The following is a 22,851-nucleotide window of genomic DNA, read 5'->3' as shown; positions in this document are numbered from 1 at the left end:
TGATGAGTGGATATTTTATACGCTTTTTGGGGTTAATTTCATATAGTTTTTAGTATGTTTTAGTGAGTTTTTAGTTTGTTTCCATTAGTTTTTAGGAAAAATTCATATTTCTGGACATTACTATGAGTTGTGTGTTTTTCTGTAATTTCAGGTATTTTTCTGGCTGAAATTGAGGGAGCTGAGCAAAAATCTGATTCACGCTGAAAAAGGACTGCTGATGCTGTTGGATTCTGACCTCCCTGCACTCAAAGTGGATTTTCTGGAGCGACAGAAATTGAAATGGTGCGCTTCCAATTGCGTTGGAAAGTAGACATCCAGGGCTTTCCAGCAATATATAATAGTCCATACTTTGCTCAAGGATAGTCGACGTAAACTGGCGTTCAACGCCAGTTCTCTGCCCAATTCTGGCGTCCAGCGCCAGAAAAGGATTAAAAGTTGGAGTTCAACGCCAGAAATGGATCCAAACCTGGCGTTGAACGCCCAAAACAGTCTTATGCACGTGAAATGTTTAAGTCTCAGCCCCAGCACACATCAAGTGGGCCCCAGAAGTGGATCTCTGCACCATTTGTCATAGTCTACTCACTTTTTGTAAACCTAGGCTACTAGTTTAGTATTTAAACAAATTTTAGAGACTTATTTTGTATCTCATAACATTTTAGATCTGAACTTTGTACTCTTTGACGGCATGAGTCTCTAAACTCCATTGTTGGGGGTGAGGAGCTCTGCTGTGTCTCAATGAATTAATGCAAGTATTTCTGTTTTCCATTCAAACATGCGTGTTCCTATCTAAGATATCCATTCGCGCCTAATTATGGAGAAGGTGATGATTCGTGACACTCATCACCTTCCTCAATCCATGAACGTGTGTTTGACAATCACCTCCGTTCTACATCAGATTGAATGAATATCACTTAGATTCCTTAATCAGAATCTCCGTGGTATAAGCTAGATTGATGGCGGTATTCATTAGAATCCGGAAAGTCTAAACCTTGTCTGTGGTTTTGCGAGTAGGATTCAGGGATTGAATGACTGTGACAAGCTTCAAACTCGCGAGTGCTGGGTGTAGTGACAGACGTAAAAAGAGGGTGAATCCTATTCCAGCATGTTTGGGAACCTCAGATGATTAGCCGTGCTGTGACAGTGCATTTGGACCATTTTCACAAGAGGAGGGGATGTAACCATTCACAACGGTGATGCCCCAACACACAGCTTGCCATAGAAGGACGTGCGTGCGTGAATCAGAGGACAGAGGAAAGCAGAGATTCAGAAGACAAAACATCTCCAAAACTCCAACATATTCTCCATTACTGCATAACAAGTAATCTTTAACCCATGCTCTCTTGTTTATTCGCAATTCAACTGATAAACACAATTGACTTCCTGACTGAGAATTGCAAGATAACCATATATTGCTTCAAACCAACAATCTCTGTGGGATTCGACCCTTACTCACGTAAGGTATTACTTGGACGACCCAGTGCACTTGCTGGTTAGTGGTACGAGTTGTGAAAAGTGTGATTCACAATTCGTGCACCAAACGTGAATGGTTGTAGTTGGCTTGTGAGTGTGTTGGTTCAAAGTCATGTTGAGGAAAGGGTTTATCGGCATATGGAGGTGGTTGTTGCCAAGAGGGTTGATCAAATCCTTGTGGCTCCTCCCATCTTTGATTGTTCCAACCTTGATACCTGTTCTCATTGTAATTTCTTCTTCCTGCAACATAATTGTAACCAGACTCGTAGCGATGGGGGTGAGAACTCATGATAGTAAATAAAAATTAAAAACAAAAATAAATTTAAATTTAAATTAAAAGGTTATTTAAATTTTGAATTTGAAAATTAAATTTTTAAATTTGAAGTTTGAAATTTGAATTTTAAATTTTTGAAATTTTGAATTTTGAAATCTGAAATTTGAAAATTTTTAAAATTGAATTTTTAAATTTTGAAATTTGAATTTTGAAAAAGTCAACAATATAAGATAAAGTTTTGAAAAAGATTTAAATTTTGAAAATGTTTGATTTTTAAAATTTTAAATTTGAATTTTGAAAATTAAAATTTGAAATTTTGAATTTTGAGTTTTAAAATTTGAATTTTTGAATTTAATGAGGAAAGAGAAAAATAATAAAATAACACCAAACTGAAAATTTTTAGATCAAAACGAAGAAAACAACTAAGAACAACTTGAAGGTCAAGATAAACACGAAGAACAACTTGAAGATCAAGATGAACACTAAAATTTTTTTTTCTTGAAAACTTTTAAATAAAAACCAATAACCTCTTAATTTATGAAAAAAAAGCAAAAATCAAAATAAAAATAAATAAACAAGTAAAAAGCAAATATTTACAATAACCAATAATAAGGCACACGTTTGGAATTCCCCGGCAACGGCGCCATTTTGACGTTAGGATTTTTGCCAGTAAAGAATTTCATAAAAACAGTCGCGTTGTAGATATAGTCTCTAAACCAACAAAAATCCCTTCGTACAAACGTTTTGGTTGTCATAAGTAACAAACCCCTTTAAAATTGATAACTGAGTATTTAAACCTCGGGTCGTCTTCTCAAGGAATTACAGGGAGGTATGTTCTTATTATTGGTTATGAGCTTGTAAATTGGGGAAATTTGGAGTTTGGGCAATGGGCACAGGTATATTTTCAAAGCAATAAAAATAAATAAATAACTGAAAAATAAACTTTTGGCAAGGTATGAGAAATTGGAAGTCCAGACTTAGTTATCTCTCTCAACAATAATCAAAGTTGAATCTTAATTCCTCTTAGTTAACCTTTAAAGCAAAGGAAAGTCAAGAGACTAATTAGTTTGACCTTCGAATCCTATTTATTTCCTAAGAAAAAGTTGGGATTATTGAAGTTAAGTTCAATTAGCAAGATAGCGATTATCAATTATGCTGAGTTTGATAATGTTGAGTTACTGATTTCTTAACCAAGACCAAAAGGGGAAAATCTAAATTATTTATATAAATAAAAGAAAGCAATCATAAATCTGAAATACCTCAAATAATATTAATTAAGAAAATCAAAACATGAATGTAGCATAAGCCAAATAGGCAACATAACTAATATAAGCATTAAAGTATCTGAAAGTAAGAGATAAATATAAAGTAAAAGAACATTGAACTTGGGATTGAGAGTCACTCCTAAAACTAAGAGAAGTCCTAAATCCTAATCCTAAGAGAGAGGAGAAAACCTCTCTCTCTAAAGACTACATCTACTCCTAAAATTGTGAATGTGAAAGCCTGATTATGAATGGATGCATTTCCCCACTTTATAGCCTCTAATCTGTGTTTTCTGGGCTGCAAACTGGGTCGAAAACAGCCCAGAATTCGCTGGTCTCGAATTCAATCACGCTGGATTTCCGTCACTGCGACGTGGCCGCATGGAGCACGCGGTCGCGTCGCTTAGCATCAAGGAAACTATGGCATATTATATATCAAATTGAAGTCCCGAACGTTAGCTTTCCAACGCAACTGGAACCGCGTCGTTTGGACTTCTGTAGCTAAAGTTATAGCTGTTTGAGTGCGAAGAGGTCAGGCTGGACAGCTTAGCAATTTCTCCAACTTCTTGTATTCCTTCCACTTTTGCATGCTTCCTTTCCATCCTCTGAGCCATTCCTGCCCTGTAATCTCTGAAATCACTTAACACACATATCAAGACATCTAATGGTAATAAGAGAGGATTAATAATAAGCAAATATAAGATCAAAGAAGCATGTTTTCAATCAAAACACATAATTAGGAAGGAAATATAAAACCATGCAAATAGTATGAATAAGTGGGTAAAGAGTTAATAAAAACCACTCAATTGAGTACAAGATAAACCATAAAATAGTGGTTTATCAACGGCCTTTATCTTCCTAGGCTTTAGCTGCCTTTAGATTTGGGCTGTGTCCCTTTATTTGGGCCTGCTTGGGCTTCTTATGCCGATTTGGCCGAACTCTTTTAAAGAAGAGGTCGGGGGTCCTGACTTGAAGAGCTCAGTCACTTTATCTTCAATCAGTCTGGGTTGGATAGCTCGACCCAGGGTATGAACAATTATGATATCAGAGTAGTTCGTTCCTGTAGAGCCTGAGGGACGGACTGACTATGCTTCTGAGCATACTCTGAGTCGTGTTTATGTGCAATTTAGGATATCTGCCTGATACACATAGCATAAAGTTCATGAGCATGCGTTTGGAACTTTGAAGCACTAGACTTACGATATTGAGACTGATCACCTTGATATCACTTGTTTGTTGTGAACAGGAACCAAATGGCGCCTCGTGGACGCGGTCGGTGGCGTAATCGGGGTCGAGGACGGAGAGGTAATAATGTAACCATACCGGTAGATACCTTGACTGATTTCATGACCGCGATGGCGAGTGCTGTTGCTGCCATTGCCGCTGTGGCTGCTGCGACTAACCAAGCAACGGGTAGGACGGAACAACAAGTTAGAGTTGGCAACGATAGTGGTGATGGAAATGAAGGCAAAAATGATGTCCCGAGTACAGCGGCACCAGTGGAAATATTGAGTTATCCGGAGTTAACTAACACGGGTCAAGTAACGGGAGAAAGCTTAAGAAGGACTGCGGTACCAAGGAGTGACCGCCGAAAATCTTTCACCAAGAAAGAGGGAAAGAAGACCAAGATTACACCAAGGGGCCAAAGTTTTAAGAGGGGCCGTTATGCCACTTCACGTTCTCAACGCCGGAATAATGACCGATGGAACGACAACCCTCAGGGTCCGAATTCAGAAGGGCAGATTAGTACTCAACCGGAAGACTTAAAGTGCCGAAGATGCAAAAAGTATCATCAAAATAGACCATGCAGGGCCGGACTAGATGTATGTTGTGCGTGCAGGAAGCCAGGGCATATAGATCGAGATTGTCCACACATGAAATGTTGGGAGGCCTACCAAATCTAATTCTCAGACCCGAGGTAATCATGAACTGGCAGTTGGATTTCTAACTTCTTTGCATATCATTAATATGTGATATTCATTCGTAATGCATGACAATTGATGAGGGAAAAAACGATTCCACACAAACTCACTGGCAAGTGTACCGGGTCGCATCAAGTAGTAATAACTCACAATAGTGAGGTCGATCCCACAGGGATTGATGGATTGAGCAACTTTAGTTAGGTGATGAATTTAGTTAAGCGGATATTTGATGATTTGAGTGAAACTTGATTAACAGAAGTAAAATTGCAAGAAACAAAAAGTGTAGAATGAAAATTGGCTGAATCTTAAAGTGCAGAAGAAGTAAATTGCAGAAACTTAAAGAGCAAGAAAGTAAAAGAGCTGAAACTTAAATTGCAAGAAAGGTAAATAACTAAAACTTAAAGTGCAAGAAACTTAAATTGCTGAATCTAAATTGCTGGGAAATGTAAATTGCTTGAAGAATAAAAGGGATTTGGGTGTTGGGATTCAAATTGAACTAGAAAATTGAAGTGCAGTAAACTAAAGAACTATGAGATGAAAAGAAATTGTAGATGAACCAAAACAGAAATGAAAAATTGCACAAAGAAACAAAACAACAAGAAAACTTAGATCAATTATGAAATCCTAAAACGAAATTGACAATTTCAGCAAAGTAACTAAAACAGAAAGCAAATCTAGATCTCAATCACTCTCTTGACCAAAAAAGTAAAGAAGAAGTTGAAGAAGAAATAAAATGAAAACAGAGAAGAAGATTTAGATCTAATTCTCCTATTCTCAGAACTATATAAAAGAAAAGCAAAAGATGATTCTCAGATCAAGAATCAGTAGAGTTCTTCAATCTCAATTCAAAACCCAAAACATAAAATAGAAGTGCAGAAGAAAAGAAAATGAAAATAGAAAACCAAACTCAGATCTAATCCCCAATTCCCAAATTCAAAAGAAAATTAAAAGAGAGAGCTAAAAGTAAAGTAAAACAAAAAAATGAAGTAAAAGTTCAAAAGGTTTTTTCTCAAATCAAAATTGCTCCTATTTATACACTTTCTACTTCAGTCACTAAGCACTTTGGAATGGGCCTTTGGGTTTGTGAAGAAATGGATCGAAAATCGCACTTGGTCGCATGGGTCAGGGTGCATTTTGTGAAGCTCCAGTGGAGCGTTCAGTTCACTTTGTGAACTCCACGTTCACTTTGCTTGCATTCTTCCTCACGTGCCAATTGCCTCCTACTAGCGTTCACTTAGTGAATGTTAAGTTCACTTGTTGAGCGCTCTCTTTGTTGCGCGCCTTTCTTCCTTGGCCCATTTTCCCGAAAACATTCACTTAGTGAACATGGCGTTCACTTTTTGAGCGCTACCCTTTTGCTGAACCTTTCTTGGTGCGTGCCTCCCCTTCATGAGCGTTGCCTTAGTGAACTCCAAGTTCACTTATTGAGTGTTGCTTAGTGCTCCCTTGGTTGAACTTCACGAAAATGTTCACAAAGTGAATGCCACATTCACTTCCATAGTGAACGCTATCCCAAAAGCGTTGCTAAGTGTGGCGTTCACAAAGAGAACGTAACGCTTCCCTGATTGCTTCCCTTTCTTTCTCATTTCTTCACCTTCAAGCAACCAAACAACCAATCAAAGTCTTACCAAAATTATAAGATCTTTGCATCATTCAATAAATCAATTAATTCTAGCATAAACCTTATGATTTTGTGTAAAATAAATGATGTTTGATTGATTCAAAATAACCATGAAATTTCACTCCAATCACTTACTTATTGTGCAAGAAAGTGCATAAAACCTAATGAAACAAGTGAAAAATGCTTGTAAAACTAGCATAAGATGACTTGTCATCATAACAGCAAACTTAAATCTTGCTTGTCCCCAAGCAAGCACTAAACATGAGAAGAAATGAAACAAAACAGCGAAGTATATGCGTCCTTATTTAGCAGGTAATTGAATTAGGACCATGGGGTTTTATGCAGACAAAAATGCAGCTCAATTATTCTTTGCTGATAGATATGAAATGTCTCTTTGAGGATTCACTAGAGTTGCTGTTATAATGCCTTGTTCTTCAATTGATCCCTGTTAGCTTTTTCCTTCTTTCTTTTGCACAGAAACTTATTTCTCAATGATAGCTCAGTGTCAAGTGTTGCAGCAGCCTTTTGGCTTAATTTTTCTCAACACCTCTTCACTACAGTCACTTGGCTCACAATCCTTCTTAGGAATGTTGATGCCCAGCACCTCTTTGGGTTACTAAATGCTTTGTAACTAGGTTGCTCTTGATAATGGACTTTCGGTTTGTAATCCCGGATTAGTTATTCCAAGTTACTAAGTTTTAAAAGACTCATCAGAACTTAATTGTCCAAGCATATCCTAGTACAAGAAACACCACAGGCATATGTCCTAAGGTCCAAGCTATTGGTGTCTAGCCTTATTGTTTGTCTCTTTCATTCTTGTTGCCAATCCTTGGTTTTTCTTTTCTTTTTCTTTCTTGCTTTTCATCATTTTATCCAGGGATGTTCATTAATAAAAGGTTTTATAACAGCAACTAAGTTCACACTACAAGAGATATTCTATTATGTAGCTTTTATTATTGAGCTTATCATCCAATCAAGCAATTTCCACCACAAGTCTTTATTCTAATTCCTACCACATTGGACAATCACTTTCTATTTCAAACATTTTCTCTTATTGATGAAAAAGGGAAACAAGACATGAATTTAATGCAGATGAGTGACAACAAGCATGATGCAGAACCTAATAAACTCTACTCAGAATATGAAAGTGCAAAATATAAAATATTTGGAGGCATATCATGTTTCAGATGTGCATCATCCTTATTGAATTAAAACTATAAAAGGGACTCCACCACCTCTAGTTGTTGTGCTGTTTCCCTTTGCTAGATTCTCCTTTCTTCTTCCGCTTCTTGCTTGTTTCTTGGGGTTCCTCAACAGGGCATTTACGATCCCAAATGTGGTCTACCTGATCCCAGAGCCCAGCATCGTTCAATCCTTGTCGCATGTGTGCTACATTGTTCTTGGCTTTTGCTCTCTGATGGTTTATCAATTCTTGGCATTGAACATATGGCTTGATCTCTTGGTTAAATATTGGCATGCCACTGACTACATAGTCTAACTTGGCTTCAGTTTCTATATCATACTCTATTCTGTCCAAGTTCCTATGCTCTCTAATTGTATGATATATATTCTTCCATTGGTAAAGATTTTGGATGTATTCTCCTTGCTTGGCTTGTTGTAGGGACAATCTATTTAATGATTCTTGAGAGTGTGCCGATTGTTCCCTTTGCCTATCAAGAGTTCTTGCTTGAAGTTCTCTCTGTTGATCCAACATCTTGAGCTGAAAGTTTTCTTGTAGTTCCATCATTTGCTGCTGCCAACACTCTTGTTGCTTCAAGTATTGCTCCTGTTGTTGCTCCTATGCTCTCATATATTGTTGAGACATTTTTTCAATGGCTCTTTGCATTTGGCTTAAGTCCATTGCACCAGAAGCTTGTTCCCCCTCCACTTGTGGTCTCTTCCTTCTTTCTTGAGCTCTTCTCTCCTCCTCAATTTCAGGGATATCATCCATTTTTTGCTTGGTGATTCCTCTGCCTCCCTTTATCCGATCTGTATTTGCATCCTCAAAGAGTACTCTCGCTCTATTGCACAGCCTCAGAATGGTACTTGGGTGGCCAAGCCTGCTTGATTTGCCAATATCCTCAGCATCTCTTGAATGCTATCTGCGATGAGCTGTGGGATATTGATTTCTCCTCCCCTAAGTATGCAATATGTCAGAATTGCCCTCTTTATTGTGACCTCAGATGTATTTGCAGTGGGGAGTATGGATCTTCTCACTATCTCATACCACCATTTGGCCTCAGGTATGAGACCCATTCTCTTCAAGTGGCTTGGAGCTCCCTCGGAGTCCCTTTCCCAGTCTCTGCCTTCAAAGCATAAACCATATAATATCTCATCAAGATCACTTTCACCTGCCATTCTTTCATCAAAGCTGGGTTTTCCATAGGGTATCACTCTTATCTGTAAGACTCTCATGATGGATGGTGGGCTGAAATCTACCTCAACTCCCCTAACATAGCTCTTGTAGAGAGGGCTAGTCTTGCTTGACCTCATAGCATTTGCATAGAACTCCCTTATCATGGTTGCACTTATGTCTGTGAGAGGTTCACACAGAAGCTCCCATCTCCTCTCCACGGTTATTCTCCTCATGATGGGGTATTCTCCATCTTTCAATCTAAAACCCATCTCTGGAATGACCTCCTTTGATTCTATTAGCCTATAATACCTTGATTCATGAAATTGAGACTTAAATCTCTTGGTATCATAGGTTGGTGGTTTGGTCACAGCTAGTTTCTTTTCTTTCCTTCTTGTAGAAGTTGATGAACCCATGAATTAGGAAAGAAAGAAGGGAGAAGAAAGGATAAACTTTGGTTATGGCACGATTTAGGATAGAGGGAAGAAGAAGTTGGGTGCTGTGTGGTATTTTTGGGTAAGAGAAGGATGATGTGAATGTTATGGAGGACTTTTATGAAGAAAGTAGTGGTATGTGGCTTAAGAAGTGTCACTGCCAATTTATAGAAGAGAAGGCATTGTTGGAGAAAGGTATTGGTTCGGTTGTGTAGCAATGAAGGGTGAGGATTGAGCATGCCTTTATTGAAGATTCATGGAATGGACGGCCTGCATGTGAAGATGAATGAAGATAAGGATTGCTCCTCCATTGGACACATGGTTCGGCCTCCTAGGTGCTGATTCCTGCAGCGTTGTGCTTCCTAAACATGCACATGTGACTTGCTTTTCTCCTTGGGACAACCTTGCATGCATGAGCTTTGTCCTTTCCTCAAATTTCATTATTCCTATCCACATGAATCAAGGAAATAGTGAGAACAAACTTTAAACTCAATCCGGTGGTTATCAAGTGAAGAGTAATAAAGAAAAATCAAATTTGCTATATGTTCCTTATTTATGAAAAACCAACTATGTCCCTTAGGAATTGAACAAAATTTTTGGTGAACACCAAACTTGTTTTCTGCTAAGTGCTTCATGTGAAATCTAATGAATGTCCATCATAATTAGTATATTCATTATAAGGAACATTTTATTTTCTACCTTAATGCAATAAACTCATAAAATGATGCAATTTTATGGTTTATCTATTTATGAATTTGAGCCTTTGAGCAAAAGTGATTTTCTTGAAATTCATAGCATATGTAGACACCAAACTTAATATTTGGCTATATACTTCAATGTAATGAATGAGTATATATCCTAGGATGGTTATATGATCAACATGCTTGAAAAGCTATTTTAAAGTGCCTTTAGGCACACCAAACTTAGGAATCAAACATATGCTTCAAAATGATGTGTGCAGTTCTCAAATCTGCTCATGAGAGCTCAAATTTATGCTAGAAGAACCATTAATTATTGAAATCAAAACAAAATCAAGAATATTAAATCATGGGCTGCCTCCCATGGAGCGCTCTTTTATTGTCACTAGCTTGACAGTGGTCCCTTGTTAGGGTGGCTGATGAGTGTGGTGCCTCAGTTTGTCCCCTCTCACTGTGAGCCTTCTTCCTGTGCGTTGATGATCAATCTCCATATGCTCCAGTGAGAGTATCTTATTAACGATGTAGTAATCATCAGTTTGAGGATCTGTATCCAATTGCTGGTATATCAATCTTACTCTGTCCCCTTTTGAGAATCCTTCAGTTGGTATCTTTTTGTTCTTCCACCCTTTTGGAATCCTTTTCTTGCTCTTCTTTCCTTTCTTTGGTGGCTCTTCTGTCTTTACATCAGGTTTTATGTCACAGACTTCCTTCTCACTGATCAAACCTTCAATCTCTTCTTGCCTTCTCTTCTTAGCCTTCACATGTTCCTTATCCTCTTTTTCTTCTCCAATGTTTGTCCTTTGCTTCAGAGGTGAGGTAATAAGTGCTTCATGGGGTTTTTCTTTCCAACGTAAATCTTCTTTTTCAACCCTCATGTAGCTTTTCTCTTCAACAGTCTGCTGTATTTTTTGGAAGACATTTAGAGTGATCTTCTCATCATTTACCCTTAAAGTCATTTCTCCTTGTTCAACATCAATGATGGCCCTTGCTGTGGCCAGGAAAGGTCTTCCTAATATAATAGAGTCATTCCCCTCTTCACCTAAGTCCAGGATTACAAAATCTGCTGGAAATATAAATTTCCCTACTCTGACCAAGAGATTTTCAATCACCCCCTTGGAAATTACCAGAGATCTATCCACTAGCTCTAATGACATCTGTGTAGGCTTCACTTCTTCTATACATAGCCTCCTCATCATAGACATAGGCATCAGGTTGATACTGGATCCTAAATCACACAGTGCCTTGTCAATGATCATGTTATCCATGGTACAAGGCAAGAAGAAGCTCGCAGGGTCTTTGAGTTTTGGTTGGATCCTTCTTGGATCACTGTACTGCATTCTTGTGTCAAGATCACAGTCTCTTTTTCATTATAGCTCCTCTTCTTGTTGATAAGCTCCTTTAGGAATTTAGCATATAGAGGCATTTGCTCTAAAGCTTCAGCAAGTGGAATGTTGATCTCCAGTTTCTTAAAAACTTCTAAAAACTTTGGGAACTGTTGATCCTTGATCTCCTTCTGAAATCTTTGAGGATATGGCAGAGGAGGGGTGTGAGTCTTCACCATTTTTCTCTGTTCTTGTGATTGCTCCTCAATGACTTCCTTTCCCTTCTTTGAAGCTTGTGGTTGTTCCTCTTTCTCCTTGAGCTTTTCTTGGTTTTGCTTGGCTTTGAGTGTCACTTCTTCCTTGCTGCTAGTCTCAGCATTTTCAACTGGCCTCTTGGTAGTTTCTTTGTCATTTACCAAGGTTCTTCCACTCCTTAATTGGATTGCTTTGTATTCATCTTTGGGATTGGGAATGGTGTCACTTGGTAATGCATTGGGTGCTTTTTCAGCCATTGTTTGCTTGGACAATTGGCCAATTTACCTCTGCAAATTCCGCAGTGAAGCTTCATGGGTCTTGTTGGCCAATTCTTGATGCTTGATCATCTTTTCCATCATCATCTCCAAGTTGGAGATCCTTTGAGATTCTTTGGGTGGTTGTGGTTGATTATGGGATGTTGGGGGTGGATGATAGTTATTTTAGTTAGTGGATGGGTTATTGGGTGGATAGTAGTTGGATTGGAGTTGATTATTTTGTGGTTTTCTGTATTGGTTTTAGTTAGTGTTTTGATGGTTTTGATGGTTTGTGTTTCTGAAGTTATTTTGGTTTGAGTTTCTTTGCCAAGGTTGCTGGTTCTGGTTTTCTCCCCATTTTAGATTTGGGTGGTTTCTCCAAGATGAGTTGTAAGTATCTCCATGAAAATCATTTGATCCAGAGCCTTGATTGTGCATGTACTGCACTTGTTTAGGCTGTTGCTCTTCATAGTTTTCCTCCTGCTGCCCCCACACCACTGGTGGTTGATTAGTTGTGCTCACTGCTGCAAGTTGTAACCCATCCATCCTCTTTGTCATTGATTCAATTTGCTGTTGGAGCTGCTGCTGCATGAGTTTGTTCTGAGCTAATATGGTATCAACTCCTTCAAGCTCAAATACACCTTTCTTAGGAGCTGCTTGCCTTTCAGAGGAGTAGAAATACTCATTGTTGGCTACCATGTCTATGAGATCATATGCCTCTTGAGCAGTTTTCATCATTTGCAAAGATCCTCCTGATGAATAATCCAAAGCTTTCCTTGAAGGTAAGGACAAGCCTTTATAGAAATTCGGCAATTCCACCCATTCACTGAATATTCCTTCTGGACACCTTCTGATCAGAGCCTTATACCTCTCCCAAGCTTCATATAATGACTTTCCTTCTTGCTGTCTGAAGGTTTGCACATCAGTTTTTAGCTTAATGACTCTTTGGGATGGATAGAATTTGGCTAGAAATTTGCTAACCAAATCATCCCAAGTGGTAATGCTCTCTTTAGGGAAGGTTTCTAACCAATGTGTGGCTTTGTCTCTCAGTGAAAATAGGAATAACAAGAGTTTATAGATGTCAGGGTTGACTCCATTGGTTTTGACAGTCTCACAGATTCTCAAAAATACAGAGAGGTGTTGGTTTGGATCTTCAGCAGCACTTCCTCTATATTGACAGTTATTCTGAACCAGGGTAATCAATTGAGGCTTGAGTTCAAAGTTATTGGCATGGACATTGGGTGTTAAGATGCTGCTTCCACAATTCCTTGGGTTGGGGATAGTGTATGAAGCTAAGACTCTTCTCTGAGGCTGGCCATTATTGTTGGCCACACCATCAGCTGGGTTTGGGGCATTCCCTTCCATTTTTTTATTTTCTCCTTCTGAGTCCTCTTCACCAATTACCCCATTTCCTCTTGCTTCTCTTCTTAGTCTTCAGAGGTTTCTCTCGTCAAGGTCAAAAGATGTGGATTCACCTCTTCCTCCTCCTGACATAAAACACACACAAAATTAGAAACTAAAAGCAATTCACTATACTGCTAGAGTGAGGTTAATGTTAGCTTAAAAAATATTCAAACAGTTACTGTGCATGACAAAAACAAAGAAAAAGTGCTTATTCTAGATTATCACCCTACTTAACAACTATCAATCTATATCAATCCCCGGCCACGGTGCCAAAAACTTGATAAGGGAAAAAACGATTCTACACAAATTCACCGGTAAGTATACCGGGTCGCATCAAGTAGTAATAACTCACAAGAGTGAGGTCGATCCCACAGGAATTGATGGATTGAGCAACTTTAGTTAGGTGATTAATTTAGTTAAGCGAATATTTGATTATTTGAGTGAAACTTGATTAACAGAAGTAAAATTGCAAGAAACAAAAAGTGCAGAATGAAAATTGGTTGAATCTTAAAGTACAGAAGAAGTAAATTGCAGAAACTTAAAGAGCAAGAAAGTAAAAGAGCTGAAACTTAAATTGCAAGAAAGGTAAATGATTGAAACTTAAAGTGCAAGAAACTTAAATTGCTGAATCTAAATTGCTGGGAAATGTAAATTGCTTGAAGAATAAAAGGGATTTGGGTGTTGGGATTCAAATTGAACTAGAAAATTGAAGTGCAGTAAACTAAAGAACTATGAGATGAAGAAAAATTGCAGATGAACCAAAACAGAAATGAAAAATTGCATGAAGAAACAAAATAGCAAGAAAACTTAGATCAATTATGAAATCCTAAAAAGAAATTGACAATTTCAGCAAAGTAACTAAAACAGAAAGCAAATCTAGATCTCAATCACTCTCTTGACCAAAAAAAGTAAAGAAGAAGTTGCAGAAGAAATAAAATGAAAACAGAGAAGAAGATTTAGATCTAATTCTCCAATTCTCATAACTATATGAAAGAAAAGCAAAAGATGATTCTCAGATCAAGAATCAGTGGAGTTCTTCAATCTCAATTCAAAACCCAAAACATAAAATAAAAGTGCAGAAGAAAAGAAAATGAAAACAAAAAACAAAACTCAGATCTAATCCCCAATTCCTAAATTCAAAAAAAAATAAATGAGAGAGCTAAAAGTAAAGTAAAACAAAAAAATGAAGTAAAAGTTCAAAAGGTTTTTTCTCAAATCAAAATTGCTCCTATTTATACACTTTCTACTTCAGTCACTAAGCACTTTGGAATGGGCATTTGGGTTTGTGAAGAAATGGATCCAAAATTTTACTTGGTGGCATGGGTCAGGGTGCATTTTGTGAAGCTCCAGTGGAGCGTTCAGTTCACTTTGTGAACTCCACGTTCAATTTGCTTGCATGCTTCCTCACGTGCCAATTGCCTCCTACTAGCGTTCACTTAGTGAACGTTAAGTTCACTTGTTGAGAGCTCTCTTTGTTGCGCGCCTTTCTTCCTTGGCCCATTTTCCCGAAAATGTTCACTTAGTGAACGTGGCGTTCACTTTTTGAGCGCTACCCTTTTGCTGAGCCTTCCTTGGTGCGTGCCTCCCCATCTTGAGCGTTGCCTAAGTGAACTCCAAGTTCACTTATTGAGCGTTGCTTAGTGCTCCCTTGGTTGAACTTCACTAAAATGTTCACAAAGTGAACGCCACGTTCACTGCCAAAGTGAACGCTATCCCAAAAGCGTTGCTGAGTGTGGCGTTCACAAAGAGAACGTAACGCTTCCCTGATTGCTTCCCTTTCTTTCTCATTTCTTCACCTTTGAGCAACCAAACAACCAATCAAAGTCTCACCAAAATTATAAGATCTTTGCATCATTCAATAAATCAATTAATTCTAGCATAAACCTAATGATTTTGTGTAAAATAAATGATGTTTGATTGATTCAAAATAACCATCAAATTCCACTCCAATCACTCACTTATTGTGCAAGAAAGTGCATAAAACCTAATGAAACAAGTGAAAATGCTTGTAAAACAAGCATAAGATGACTTGTCATCAACAATCATCGATAATCATAAAGTCCAAGTCGACGATTAGTCAAAGACTATTGGCTGTTGAGACAGAGCGATTGATAAACCCATATTTTATGATATGTATTGTGCTCAATTTAGGTGATTTATTCAATCCTTCACTCACTTATTCAGGTAAATTGCATGGTTTTACTTTCCCTTCCTTATTATGTGATATATGTGAAATACATGTTTCCTATGCTTTAAAATTATTTATTTTAGTTACCCTTTATTACCATTCGATGCCGTGATTTGTGTGTTGAGAAGTTTCAGATCTTCTAAGGCAGGAATGACTTAAAGGATGGAAAAGAAACATACAAAAATGGAAGGAAAGCACAAAATGGAGTTTTTGAAGAAACTGGCAGCGACACGAACGCATGGACAACACGGCTGCGTGCCCAGTGCAAAAAGACAGCGACGCGAACGCGTGACTGACGGGGACGCGCGCCTTAAGCAGAACACAAATGACGCGGACGCATGACCGAAGCGAACGCGTGACAAGGAAAATTCCAGATGACGCGACCGCGTGACCCACGCGGACGCGTGACAGATGCCACGCACCAGAAATTACAGAAAACGCTCCCAGCGATTTCTGAAACCCTTTTTGGCCTAGATCCAAGTCCAGAAGGCACAGATTAGAGGTTATAAAGTGGGGGAATACATCCATTCAAAGAGAGATCTCCAATTATTCACTTTTCATAGTTTAGATGTAGTTTTTAGAGAGAGAGGTTCTCTCCTCTCTCTTAGGTTTTAGGATTAGGATTTCTTATATTTTCAATTTAGTATTCCAACTCCTTGTCAGGTTCAACATTCCTTCACTTTATATTTCCCTTTTACTTTCAGATATTTTAATGCTTTCCATTAATTACTTTTGTTGCCAAATTGGCTTATGAACCATTCATGTTTAGATTTAATTTTCTATTTAATATAATTTGAGGTATTTCAGAATTATGATTGCTTTCCTTTATTTACATTAATAATTTGCATTTTCTTCCTCTTGGTTTTGGTTGATTAATTGGCAACTCTTGAGTTATCAAACTCAACGTGATTGATAATTGTTGTCTTTGCTAATTGAATTGAACTTCAATAAACTCCAGTCCTTTCTTAGGAATTGACTAGGACCTGAGGATCAAACTAATTAGTCACTTGACCTTCCTTTGCTTTAGTAAAGGTTAACTAAGTGGGATTAAAACTCAATTCTCATCACCATTGATAAGGATAACTAGGATAGCACTTCCAAGTTCTCATACCTTGCCAAGAGTTTATTTTACAGTTATTTATTTATTTTATTTGTCATTTAAATTACTTGTTCCTTACTTTCAAAACCCCAATTTACAAAACTTATAACCAATAATAAGAACATAGCTCCCTGCAGTTCCTTGAGAAGACGACCCGAGGTTTAAATACTTCGGTTATCAATTTAAAAAGGGGTTTGTTACCTGTGACAACCAAAACGTTTGTAAGAAAGAACTTTTGTTGGTTTAGAAGCTATACTTGCAACGGGAATTTATTCTGAATTTTAGACCACGCAAAAGTTTCTCTCTTCAAAATGGCGCCGTTGCCGGGGAGCTGCAATCGTGTGCCTTATTATTGGTTATTGTAAATATTTTTCTTTTATTTGTTTAATTGTTTTTTATTTTCCCTTTTTTTATTTTTTTATTAGCTACTATGAATTCTCACCCCTCTCGCTTTGAATTTCGTTCTAATATTGTTGAAAGGAACAGAAGTTATAGCAGGAACATGCATCAAGGTCAGAGAAATCAAAGATGGATGGAGCCAAGAGGATTTGATCAACCCTTTAAGCAACAACACCCTCCAAGATATCATGGATAAAGACCATTCTACAATGCATACCAAGCTGATAGATATGGTGGACAACCTTGTAACTACCAACAAGCCCCACCCTGTGCCTATAGACCATCCTCTCAACATAACTTTGAACCACCACACTCATAAGTTCCTTTTCACCATTCACTACTATACGATCCTTATTTATCCCAATTCCAATCCAATTACTCCTAAACACCACCACTTCCCTATGTACCATGTCCAAATCCATCACCTCAAGAATCACAGGTTCGCCTCAAGGAAACAGTAGATCAACTTCATACAACCCTTCATCAGCTGGAGTAAGCAATACATCAATTATCTTCCAGATGTTTAGACCCTCAAGGAACTCCAATAGTCTTATGTGGAGAATCTAATGACAAACGTAGCATGAAGGAGACACTAGAAACCCCAGTGGGCAGTAATGAGCATAACTTTGTTCTGGAACAATTAGAGGAAGCTCAAATTATCCAAGAAGAAGAAGTACTTATTGAAGATTTAGGAGATGCTGAACCTCCATGGGAATCCAGAGTTGTGAAAAATTCCGTCAAGGACGTTACAATTGATGCTAAGGAGGATAGTGCACAAACCGCAAAGCAGGTATTTTATGAAGAACTAGATGGAATGACCCAAGATGCATGTTTCCTTGATGCTGATAGTCTCAAGTTAAGTTCTCCTAGTAATAAACTTGCATCCGCGAGTGAATTCTCTGAGATTGAAGAACCTTATCCAAGTGAATACGAAGATGATGTCGAGGTAGATTTTTTTCAACCTCCAATTTATGACTTGAGTGATGCGGAAGATGTCGAAGACTTTGATCAAGACGTGGTTGCATTTGAAGAATTTTGCAAGGAAGTGGAGGAATTCGCAGAAGATTACAAGGGAGTAGACCTTACAGAACCACTGGAAACACCTATCCCAAGGCCATTACCACCCAATACAAACTTCAAGTGGGTACAATCCTTAACCTTTAACTTTCTTTTTCCACTTGAATACGGTTTGCTTGAAACAGATGGCCAGCTTAGAGCTCTCTGCAGCTTTAAGAGTAAGAGGGAAATGGCTCGTACTCAGAGCTGGTGCACAAGGTTCAATAAGGTTCCACGCTCCAACTCGAAGTGCATGGATTGGTATCATGTTCAATCGAATGGATCTCGGAAGATGTTTGGTCATCTTGGTGAGAATCTAATTTCTAAACCGCCCGGATGGAAAAATATAGATCAAGACGAAGGCGGATTTAAAAGCAAAGTTTGGGATCCTGGAAAATATCCTGATATTCGTCACCCCAGGAGCTTGAGAATCTGTTTGAAGCTGCTCAAAAGCTTTACATGCCTAGTTTGGGACACCGGAGGCTGTTGGCATTCCAAACACTGGTGGAGATTTCTGGATGAATTTAAGCATAAGCCACCATAACAGGAAGCTCATCCAATGTCCAACTTAAGGACTTTAACTAAAAGTGCTAGGTGGGAGACAACCCACCATGGTATGATCGTTCCTGTTTCCATTTTATTTCGTTTTGTTTACTTTTATATTGTTTTATTATCATTGAACCTGGATATTATTCATAAGCATTTGCATTAGCACTACATACTGCATAACTGCATAATTGCATAAAAAAAAAAGAGGAAGGCGTGCAACGCGATCGCATCGCTTAAGCATTCGCGTCAGTTGCGAAAAACGCCCCCACGCGTCTGCGTCATTGACGCGGCCACGTGATCTGGAAATCGGCGTAAAAATCCAACATCCAGAAATCTGGGCTGGAATCGTGCGGCTGTTGTGTGTTTAGCACAAAAACGGCCCACGCGTTCGCGTCCATCACGCGAACGCGTCACTTGCACAAAACCTATCCCACGCGAAAATATGAGCGATGCGTTCGCGTCGCGTGGATTGCACAAACACCCCAAAGGAGACAGAGAGTTGCGCTGAAACAACGCTGGAATTGTGCGTTTAGCACCATTTCCAGCGACGCGGTTGCATGCCTCACACGACCGTGTCATTCACCCTTTTACCCATTCCATGCGATCGCGTCACTCACGCAATCGCGTCAACCCTCGTCCACCCTAACCACGCGACCGCGTGCCCCACGCGCACGCGTGGATTCAAAATTACTAACCCCCAGTGACGCAAAACCCTACCCGTTCACTTAACCTCCCCTACCTGTACCCCTGCCCTAACCCAACACTACCAAACCATCCCTGCCGCCACCAAGGTTCGCCGCCGCACTACCCTACGCCGTCGTGCCCTCTCCCAGCACCACCGCAACCACACCCCCGCCATCTCTCTGATCCCTAGCTTCATTCATACGCCCACTGATGAGCGGATAATTTATACGCTTTTTGGCATTATTTTTACATAGTTTTCAATATAATTTGATTAGTTTTTAGTATATGTTTATTAGTTTATAATTAAAAATCACATTTCTGGACTTTACTATGAGTTTGTGTGTTTTTCTGTGATTTCAGGTAATTTCTAGCTGAAATTGAGGGACTTGAGCAAAAATTAGATTCAGAGGTTGAAGAAGGACTGCAGATGCTGTTGGATTCTGACCTCCCTGCACTCAAAGTGGATTTTCTGGATCTACGAAACTCCAAATGGCGCACTCTCAATTGCGTTGGAATGTAGACATCCAGGGCTTTCCAGCAATATATAATAGTTCATACTTTGCTCGAGTTTAGATGACGCAAATTGGTGTTCAACGCCAGTTCAATGCTGCATTCTGGAGTTAAACGCCAGAAACAGGTTGCAAAGTGGAGTTAAATGCCAAAAACAGGTTACAAACTGGCGTTCAACTCCAAGAGAAGCCTCTACACGTGTAAAGCTCAATGCTCAGCCCAAGCACACACCAAGTGGGCCCCGGAAGTGGATTTCTGCATCATTTACTTATTTCTGTAAACCCTAGTAACAAGTTTAGTATAAATAGGACTTTTTACTATTGTATTTACATCTTTTGATCATGTTTTGATGATTGAACCCTCCCTGGGAGGCTGGCCATTCGGCCATGCCTGGACCTTGTTCTTATGTATTTTCAACGGTAGAGTTTCTACACACCATAGATTAAGGTGTGGAGCTCTGTTGTTCCTCATGAATTAATACAAAGTACTATTGTTTTTCTATTCAATTCAAGCTTATTCCGATTCTAAGATATTCATTCGTACCTCAATATGAATGTGATGATCATGACAGTCATCATCATTCCCAACCTATGAATGCGTGCCTGCCAACCACTTTCGTTCTACCTTAGATTGAATGAGTATCTCTGGTATTCCTTAATCAGAGTCTTCGTGGTATAAGTTAGAATCCATGGACGACCATCTTTGAGATCCGGAAAGTCTAAACCTTATCTGTGGTATTCCGAGTAGGATCTGGGAAGGGATGGCTACGACGAGCTTCAAACTCGCGGGTGCTGGGCGTAGTGACAGACGTAAAAGGATCAATAGATCCTATTCCAGTATGATCGAGAACCGACAGATGATTAGCCATGCAGTGACAGCGCATTGGACCATTTTCACTGAGAGGACAGGATGTAGCCATCGACAACGGTGATGCCTAACATACAGCTTGCCATAGAAAGGAGTATGAATGATTGGATGAAGACAATAGGAAAGCAGAGGTTCAGGAGGAATGAATGCATCTCTATACGCTTATCTGAAACTCTCACCAATGAATTACATAAGTATCTCTATCCTATTTTAAATTTTAAATTATATTTTAATTATCAATTCACCATAACCATTTGAATCCGCCTGACTGAGATTTACAAGGTGACCATAGCTTGCTTCAAGCTGACAATCTCCGTGGGATCGACCCTTACTCATGTAAGGTTTATTACTTGGACGACCCAGTGCACTTGCTGGTTAGTTGTGTGAAGTTGTGACAAAGAACTAAGATTATGAACGTGCGTATTAAGTTTTCAGCATCGTTACCAAGGAATGAACCGTCATGATTTTCGCGCACCAAGTTTTTGGCGCTGTTGTCGGGGATTGTTCGAGTTTGGACAACTGACGGTTCATCTTGTTGCTGAGATTAGGTAATTTTATTTTAATTTTAAGCTTTTTGTTTTTGTTAATTTTATTTTCGAAAAATTACAAAAAAAAATTTCTTTTTTCGTTTTTCCCAAAATAATTTTTGAATATCCAAAAAAATTATAAAATCATAAAATCAAAAATAATTTTTGTGTTTCTTGTTTAAGTCTTGAGTCAAATTTTAAGTTTGGTGTCAATTGCATGTTTTTAAAATTTGTGCATTTTTCGAAAACTCATGCATGTGTTCTTCATGATCTTCAAGTTGTTCTTGACAAGTCTTGTTTGATCTTCATATTTTCTTGTTTTGTGTCTTTTGTTGTTTTTCATATGCATTTTTGCATTCATAGTGTCTAAACATGAAAAATCTCTAAGTTTGGTGTCTTGCATGTTTTTCTTTTCTTAAAAAAATTTTCAAAAATAAGTCTTGTTGTTCATCTTGATCTTCAAAATTTTCTTGGTGTTCATCTTGACATTCAAAGTGTTCTTGCATGCATTAGTTATTTTGATTCATAATTTTTATGTTCTGTTTCAATTTAGTGTTTTTCTCTCTCATCATTAAAAATTCAAAAATAAAAAATATATCTTTCCTTGTTTTACTCATAAATTTCAATTTCAAAATTCTATCTTTTCAAATCTTTTTCGTTTATTTTTATATATTTTCGAAATTTTTTTTAAAAAAAATTTAATTTTCAAAATATTTTTCCTATTCTTACTTCATATTTTCGAAAATATCACTAACATTTAATTTTTAGATTCAAAAATTTCAAGTTGTTACTTGCCTATTAAGAAAGGTTCAATCTTTAAATTTTAAAATCATATCTTTTTGTTTCTTGTTAGTCAAGTAATCAGCTTTAATTTTCAAAATCATATCTTTTTAATTTTCAATTATATCTTTTTGATTGCTAATTTCAAAATCTTTTTCAAAATCAAATCTTTTTAATTTCTTCTTCAATCATATCTTTTCAATCATATCTTTTTTTTTTAATAAATTGCAATCATATCTTCTCAATCAAATCTTTCTCAAAATAATTTCAATCATATCTTTTTCAAAAATCAAATTTCAAAATCCTTTCTAACTTCTTATCTTTTCAAAAATTGATTTTCAAATCTTTTTCAATTTACCACTTAACTTTTTGTTTGATTCTTATCTTTTTCAAAACTACCTAACTAACTCTCTCCCTCTAATTTTTGAAAATACCCTTCCCTCTTTTTCAAAATTCCTTTTTAATTAACTAATTATTTTAAACTTTAATTTAATTTAATTTTCTTTTTTCGAATTTTAAACTTTAATTTTAAATTAAAAACAAAAATACTTTTATTTTAATTTATTTAATTTTCGAAATTCTCTCCCCATCATCTCTTTCTAATTATTTTATTTATTTACTAACACTTCTCTTCATCTAAAAATTCGAACCCTCTCTTCCTCCTGGTGTTCGAATTTCTCTTCTTCTATTCTTCTCTTCTACTCACATAAGGAATCTCTATACCGTGACATAGAGGATTCCATATTTTCTTTTGTGTTCTCTTCTTTTTCATATGAGCAGGAACAAGAATAAGAACATTCTTGTTGAAGCTGATCCTGAACCTGAAAGAACTCTGAAGAGGAAGCTAAGGGAAGCTAAAGTACAACTCTCTGGAGAAAACCTGACTGAAGTTTTCGAAAAAGGAGACATGGCCGAAAATAATA

This window comes from Arachis ipaensis, chromosome B01 (assembly GCF_000816755.2).
Source record: "Arachis ipaensis cultivar K30076 chromosome B01, Araip1.1, whole genome shotgun sequence".
Lineage (NCBI taxonomy): Eukaryota > Viridiplantae > Streptophyta > Magnoliopsida > Fabales > Fabaceae > Arachis > Arachis ipaensis.
This window is presented reverse-complemented; position numbering follows the sequence as displayed.